The sequence below is a fragment of the Pagrus pagrus genome (assembly GCF_965226575.1).
Source record: "Pagrus pagrus genome assembly, chromosome: 3".
Taxonomy (NCBI): domain Eukaryota; kingdom Metazoa; phylum Chordata; class Actinopteri; order Spariformes; family Sparidae; genus Pagrus; species Pagrus pagrus.
Genome location: NC_140187.1, coordinates 1,792,830 through 1,800,991, shown reverse-complemented (window position 1 = coordinate 1,800,991; position 8,162 = coordinate 1,792,830).

The following is an 8,162-nucleotide window of genomic DNA, read 5'->3' as shown; positions in this document are numbered from 1 at the left end:
GAAACTTTAGGTTATTGAAGAGTTTTTCATCTTTCCAGCCTTCTGGGGGCCAACCGCCTCTCATACCTCTCTTCTTATCTCATCACCTACATCTAATTTATGTCAGGAACATACAGTACATGTTCTTCCCCAACCCAACACACACACACACACACACACACACACACACACACAGGCAGGATTAACCGACTGGTTTGCCGGCAGCTGCTTGTTCTGCACAGACAGAGAGAAGTTGCTGATTCAGCAGCTCCTGAACTGAGTTTAACACAAAGTGACATGAGAGAAAAAAGTGGCGCTGCACAGAACATGTGTCAGAACCTTTCGCAGCGCGCAGCATGTTTGAATTAACAGGTTATTGTTGTTGAGGAACAAGAAAATGTCGAGAAGTGTCAGATTTCAAATATGTGACTGAATACAAACAAAGTTTTCCAGTAAATCTCGTTCGAAACAATCAAATGAATCAACAATCTCTGTTTTATGCTGAAGAGGAACATTTAAATATCGTCTGATGCATTCTGATTTTTTTGGCAAAACAAAAACAGAGAGAGCGCAGTGATGACAGCGCCTGGGCCGCGTTGTTTCAGTGTGGCGAGGAGATTAACGACTGGCATTTTAAGTATTTGATTGATTTCCAGAAGTGGGCGTTCCCCTGACCCGGTTTCCTCAACCTAATGAGAAGTGGCTGAGAGCAGGAGCGTGGTGTATGATCCGGGCCCGGGTACAAAGTCCACAACACATGAACATGGAGCTGGGTGGTACGTTTGTGCAGTTTGGTAGAAAGCGTTCACCAGGTGCAGCGCAGCAGGTGTGAAGGCTCACAACAGAAAGATGTTCCATCAACATCTGACAAAGACGACGCCGCTCACGTAAGACGTCAATCACCAACTTTAATCTGCACTTTCACAATCGTGTGTTCTGTGTGCGTCGCTTCTATTCAAAGGTAAAACATCGGAATGAGGTTTCTGTACGACTGGAAATCCCTCAGCGAGTGTCGGGCGGGAAGGTTTACAGAACAATGCAGTATTTCTGCTCCGCTGCCAAACACCTGACTCACCTCTGATCCCTCAGCTGATTTATAGCTGTAACTATTACAAAGCTGCTCCCGTGTTTATTTTACATCACGCTTGTTTAGCTGCTATCAAAGCCGACAATTATGATCCAGTCAAACATGCAGAAGTATCGGAGAGAGAAGCTGTTCTGCAGTGTTTAGTCACATCTGATCCTTATCTTCACATTTCACAACAAGAAACTCTAATAGTGGAAATGTTTCCATTGATCTTGGGCCAAACTTCCAACTGCCAAAGAGATTTTATCTCCTAACCTGTACAGCTCACACCGACTTTACTGTGGCCGTTCTGAACAATTATAAACACTTTTGCCTTCAGTACGCTCGGACAACACGCCGTACACATGCAGAGTCATTAATGCTCAACCTTAAAGACGGACTCGGACAAAGCTCCTGCCTGTACCTGACCACATCAACACAACCTCCTCCACCTCCGCCATGTTTGTTGTGGTCAGAAACTCTGAGCTGACTTCTACATGCCGACAAAATCATCTGGCGTCAGACAAAGTGACGACCAGGACTTTGCAACATCTCTGATTGCCAACACGCTGCAGGTGTGTGAGAGTCTGCAGCTCCGACCGCAGGAAAACCCTCCCAGCATCTCCAAAGCCACAGAAATGTCCAAATATGACGTGTAGTGCAGAAGATGACATCATCGCTCGAGTGGAGAAGAGCGGGTAAAAAATTCAACAACATTCGTCTAAATGTTGATTAAGATCCCACAGTTTTCCTTCCACACACATCAGTTATACGTCACATCACTGGGAGATGTTGTGCCGGTTGCAGGCATTTACTGACAGAAGCAATCAGACTTCCACTTTTGGCTGTGGGCTTTAAACTGACAAGAGCGCCACCGACCCCTCATAAGCTCCCATGTTTCATTTGAGCCAAAATCTCTGGAAGAGACAGAACCGGTTTCCTAACTCGCCGTTGTTCCCTCATCATTTTGGGTTTGGGACCTGTTTTCCTATTAAATTAGTGTATTTTCTATAGCTTCAGTTTATAGTGTATTTAATTATCATCTGCTCATTCATTCATCAACTCTTTTCGGATATGAACGTTTTGTAGTGAGTTTGAAGTTTGAAACGAGTCCTTCCACTTCTCCTCCTCCTCCTGCTGCTTTTATGACCTCCTCAGCGTAAACACCTGCTCGTCACCTGTGTCACAGTATCTTTGTCGTTTCTCTGCCTCAGGAGTTTCTCTGCTGGTGCAGATCGATCTCTCCTTCATGTTTCAGCCTTTTTACGATCATGACGGTGACGTCTCCTGTGTTTGTCTTCCAGTGGTGGAAAGTCACTAAGTACATTTACTCAAGTACTTTATTGAACAGTTTTGAGGGAATTTGCATCTGAGTATTTATATTTATTTTTACCCTTCAGAGGCAACTATTGTACTTTTACTCCACTGCATTTATCTGACAGCTGTTATTAATTAGTTTTCAAATGAAGACTGTGGGAGACAATTTTGTTGTTTTGGCGTCACGTTGAAGTTAAACTGACACAATCACTGCAGGATGTTGTTTTTCTGCTGCTCACAAGCAACATTTACTTTTCTTAATGAGAAACAGTTGAATACTCAGGACCCACACACTAAAGTATTTTAGAGAGAGATATTTGTGAGCCTGAACATTTGCACGCTCTCCGCTCAGTCATCAGAACCTCGACCCAAACTCAACAACTTAATGACATGAAGTATTTTGTGGATATCACGGAAGCGATCTGAAGGTCGTTCATGTGGTTTAACGATGTGACTGAAAACCACGACGACGACTTTCCATAGAAAACAATAAGCTTTACGTACATTTATACACTGTTCACTCACAACCCTCTCAGCTCGTCACGTCCCAGAGACAGTTAATGATGGACGTCTCTTGTCATGAGATGTCTTTGACTGTTGTCCACCTCAGAGACATTTCACCTCCAGACTCTTCAGATGGTTTCATTTAAATTAAAGTTTGAATTTTCCAGCATTTCTCTCAAAACAAAGTCTGCGGAGAGAATCAGGAAACTGAAAACAGATTTGTGTGTCAGGACTCTGGTTTCTGTTGCTGCACACTGAAGTCGGCGGGTTCATCGACTCTTTGTGCTCTCGGAGACGGATTAAAGTATGTTTTGTGTTTTTTACGCTTCTTTAAAACTGAGCAGGACATTTTTTGTTCCACTGCATTAATTTGATGGCGACAAATGACTTGACTGTAACTTTGAATAAAAAATCACACGTGCTTAGAAAAACGTACAAAACAAGAACATGAATAAATAAAACACTGTTTCTCAACATGTTGAGGCTCTTTGTCTCTCAAACGTCTCACATGGCTTCATTTTAATAAGTGTTTGAGTGTCGGTGTCTTTACTCTGAGGTCGCGGTGTCACTTTAGAAATGTCAAAAATTGTCCTTGAGAGCGTAATCAGTTACAAATGTGCTAAAAGAAAAGTACCCTGCTTTAGGAAATGTTAACGAATCAGATGAAATTAATTTCGATTTTTCCTGCTTTAATGATCTACTCTGAATTAATGTGATACCTTCGTCCTCCTGCTTTAGACCCAAAACATTTATGAAATTATACCTTTTTTTAAAAAATAGAAGACTTTATTGATCCCCCACCGCAGAAATTCAGGTTTTAAACGTACTTTTTTTTTTAAAAATCAGAGAAAAAATAAAAACAGATTGACGTTTCAAACTTTGCTGACTGCAGCCTCTGGAGGGGCCCGGCCCTGAGGCTGGGAACCACTGGACTAAACTCGCTAACTATAATATAATTAAAGCAGTTTCCTGCAGACTGAATGCTTTTATTTTGATACTTTACCTGCATTTTACTGATAATGCGACCGTATTTTACTTCAGGAGGGTTTTGAATGCAGGACGTGTGTTGGAGATTGTGTTGGTGAACGGCGGCTGTGACTCTCCTCTGGTTTCAGTCAGCCTCACCTGTTTGCAGATCAGCCTGTGACTGTGACTCAAGGTGAACTCCACAGCGTGATAACCGCTGACTCATCTCAAACAGGTGATCATGAGGATGTCATTTCTACACCTGTAAACAGGAAGTCATGCCTAATAAGGACACTGACCTTTAGATAGATTAATGAGCAGCTGATATTAATATAATGCATAATGTAACCAAAGTCCATATGAGATTATGACGTTTTAATGAACTGGTTTCTAAAATGAAGCTGGCTGGTCCTGAGTCCTGTTGATCTTCTCCGAGACATCGACGTACAGAACCAGTGACTGACGTGTGATCTAGTTCAGACTCATGACAGCTGCCTTTTGTCTGCACTGAACACGCCACAGAAATATTACAAACCAGTTCGACTGTCTCATAAACCTGACGCTGTAACAGGATATTTGACACAGCACGACGATGTTAACTCTTCTACATTACGTTTCTACTATTAGAGTGAATTCAGTCTGTGAGTGTTTAACTGGCAGGTAAATCTTTTGTTGGATCAGTGGCCTACATTTGCATCACGCAGGCCGCTTCAGATTAATAGTGTTGCCTCATCACACTGCAGATAACACTTTACTTAGCTCAGGTGAACCTGTCGATCCAGTGTGACTGCTTTTTTATTTTCCACCGCCTCATGACCTGGACAGACTTAAACGTAAATCCCTTATGATAAGTGTCGGTCTTTGCTCTGCTGACTGCAGCCTTCAGTATTTACTTATTCAAATCCTGCAGAGCGATGATGTCTAACAGCAGCTCCACCATCAGAGGTGTGCGGCTCCAGCACCGCCTCGCCCTGCTGGGTAAATATTAAGTCACACATTAACATTCAACTGCTCACGGATGTTTACGACCACTTACGGACATCATGAACGCTCCTTTACACGAGTCGTACCTACAGAGAACCTGTTTTTAATCTTGTTTTCTGTCATTGAAACGCGTTGAGAGTGAAGTGTGACTGTTTGACCCCGGCGCTCCACGTAACACAGAAACCATGTAGGACAGACGACGAGATCAGAAACATTCTCCGTTCCTCTATTTAATTTAGTCTCGTTGCTCAGGGGAGCCGAGGCACAGATGATGAATCCTTTTCTGTCTCCTTCAAACGCTCTTGGTTTCTCCAACATAAAGACAGGAAGTTCACAGCCCGTGTTATAAAGTAATATCCCAAACTTACCAGAGGATTTTCATAGAAAGGAAATCGATATGTTGGCATAAATTCCTGTGGATGATTCCTGGGAGCGACTGTGCACCAGTGTTTGGGGAGTTACGGTGAAACCGGAGACAGTCGATCCTTCAGTGGCACGAAACATCCAAATTCATAGGAATTCTGGAAACAAACAGTTCAGAGGTTAAAAAACAAAAACAACAAAAAGAAAAAAGAAAACCAGCCTCTGACTTCCAGCAGCACCCTTTGATTGATGACATCTGTTGCTGGCAGGTTTTATCATCTGTAGCTAGCCACCTAATAAACGTAGGCTAATGTTAGCTGCAGCTGTTGGATGAAAATCTCAGGTAATATCAGCAACTTCTGTTGATTCATGTAGGAAACAGTCATGTTTTCATTCTAATACAGACGAACTCTGTTTAGCTGCTCAGCTTTAATACTTTGACAAGCCAACAGTCAGATGAATCTTCTGTTGTTGTTGAGAAAAGGCTCTGACGACGAGGATTAACCAGCGCGTCTGCAGAAAGTCACTCTGTCTTGGGTAAAAGTGGCTGAAGGTTGCTGGAGTGAAGATTTCCATAAGAGCAGCTAAGATGCTACCGTTAGCCTGAGCTCTGATCCAGCACCAGCGGACACACAGTCGACTTCAGACGTGGAAGTCGTGAACGGGGCTTTTATTTAACATTACATGTAGTCGCAGTCGAGTTCAATCCTGTCCATCCCGTCAGATTCTGCATCCAGATATCTGTTTATAGAGATTATAAGTGAAATGTCTTTCAAACACAGTCAGCACCACGACAGAGACACTGTGGGTTCAAACCCGTTGGTGACCTCAGCTGTTTCCTCCCTGCTGGACCTCCCTGACCCTCCTCTGACACTGTATTGTGCTGTACAGCTCCACAGGGAATGAATCGAACCAGAAGTTGATCCAGGATGTCGGAAAACAAAAGCTCTGGAAGTCTTTGATCTATCAGCTCACCTCAGACAGGCTCGTCTGCTCCGTGTGGTTTGTGGTTAACCTGCTGACGGCCGACTGTGTGCAACACTGACTGAATCTCATGAATCTCAGCACAGAGCAGATGAATCCTGCCGACTTTGTTGATCCTCTGACTGTTCAACAAAGTATTTATCAAATTATACATCGTTTTAAGTCATTTTAATGCAGAATGTTACATATTGTATCTTTAATCGAAGGGCAGTTGCAGATAATAATAAAAATGTGTTGAGTGAATCTTTTTGGAGACATTTTAAGAGTTTTTTAACGGGTATGAAGGTTTATTCTGCACCTCAGGTCAGCCACATATTTATAGAGATAATCTTCAGGTGTTGAACTTTCCCATAATTCTGTTCTATAAAACAAAATGACGAGCAGAGCGGAGTCTGAAAAACTGCATGTGCTGTTATTGAGCAACAAGACGGCACTAACACAAGTCAGACGGTGCTAATCTGTGGGGGCCTGATAATTACTTGATCCCCACATGGCAGATGGAGGTGTGTGTGTGTGTGTGTGTGTGTGTGTGTGTGTGTGTGTGTGTGTGTGTGTGTGTCTTGTATACGTTAGATCAGAAGCCGTATAGAGATTGAGACATAAGATAACTTATCTCCAGGTTATAGGACTCGTTCATTCTGTACATTATGAAGTATCTTTAATCTACACTAGATGTTTCTGCAGACGCCTTCTGACCCTCCTGAACGTGACTGCAGGTGTTCTTCATTATGCAGAAGGGACAGGTCCAGGTAGAGAGTGAGCTTTCAGGTGAATCGGGTCTGTAACATGGTACCAGGGAGACAGAGAGTCTCGGGGGAGGAGGGGGAGGGTTTTCCATTTCACACATGATGTGAGCAGAGAGGTCGTTGGAAAACCTTCCTGCAGTCGTTAAGACGAGTCTGAACTTTCACTGATGTGTAAATCTCATCGTTATACTCTTTAATTGTGTTCGTCTCGATGTTCATATGTCTGGTGACACCTCGTGTCATTAAAGCTTCTCTCATGAGACGAGGTAGATGAGAAGATATGACTTATTTACATTTAATCACCAGATCCACACCATCCTCAGTAAAATGACTAAGTGAGCTCAGTGAGTGGACAGACTCAAAGTGATGCTTTTATGTTTTTAGAGGCAGAAAAAGAGGAAACCAGAGTCAGTGCGAGTGAGACCAGAAGTTCAGCTTTCAAAATAAAAGCACAAAAGAACAGCAAGTAGCTCAGTCGTCGCGTCTTTTTCTCGTCTACATTTTGGAAACAAATATTGTACTTTTTACTCCTCGACTTACTAGTTACTTTGCTGATTACATGCTGCATGAGATCCGAAAATTTAGATTAATTTACTTTATATTAAAAAAAGCACTGATTCTGATCAGAAACATGCTGAATATTGGATCTGATTAGTGGCCAGGCTGAGAATCGGTGGACCGAACATGACACTTTAACTTTGTATTATACATATTCAGATTTTGTAGATTTTCTATGTATTTGGACGATCGGCTGAATACAAACATAACAAACTTATAAAACTCATCCTTAAATCTTAATGTTGATATCTTTGGTGATTCAGGTTTTACACGTCACACGATCAGGCTTCTGTTTGTAAGAGAGGGAGGATGTGAACAAGAGTTTGACTTTCACACATGATTTTATGTTTTATAGAGGAAAGAAAGAGACGTTAAATATCCTCCCAGTGCCTTTATTTTATACGTCTGGAAATGTTCACAGTATTTTTTCTAATTTCCAGTAAAGAACTTATTATTGATGACTATACTCGAGTTAAAGTAAAGAAATCATGTTAAAATATCACTTTGGTAAAAGATAAGTCATCCACATGAATAATACTTGAATAAAAGTATTAAATCATCTGATATTAAAGCATGTAATCTGCAAAGTAACTAGTAACTACAGTTATCAAATAGCCTAAATGTAACAACATAATGAGTAAATTAGTCGTGGAGTTGAAATATAAAGTAGCAGAAAACAGAAATACTCAAGTAAA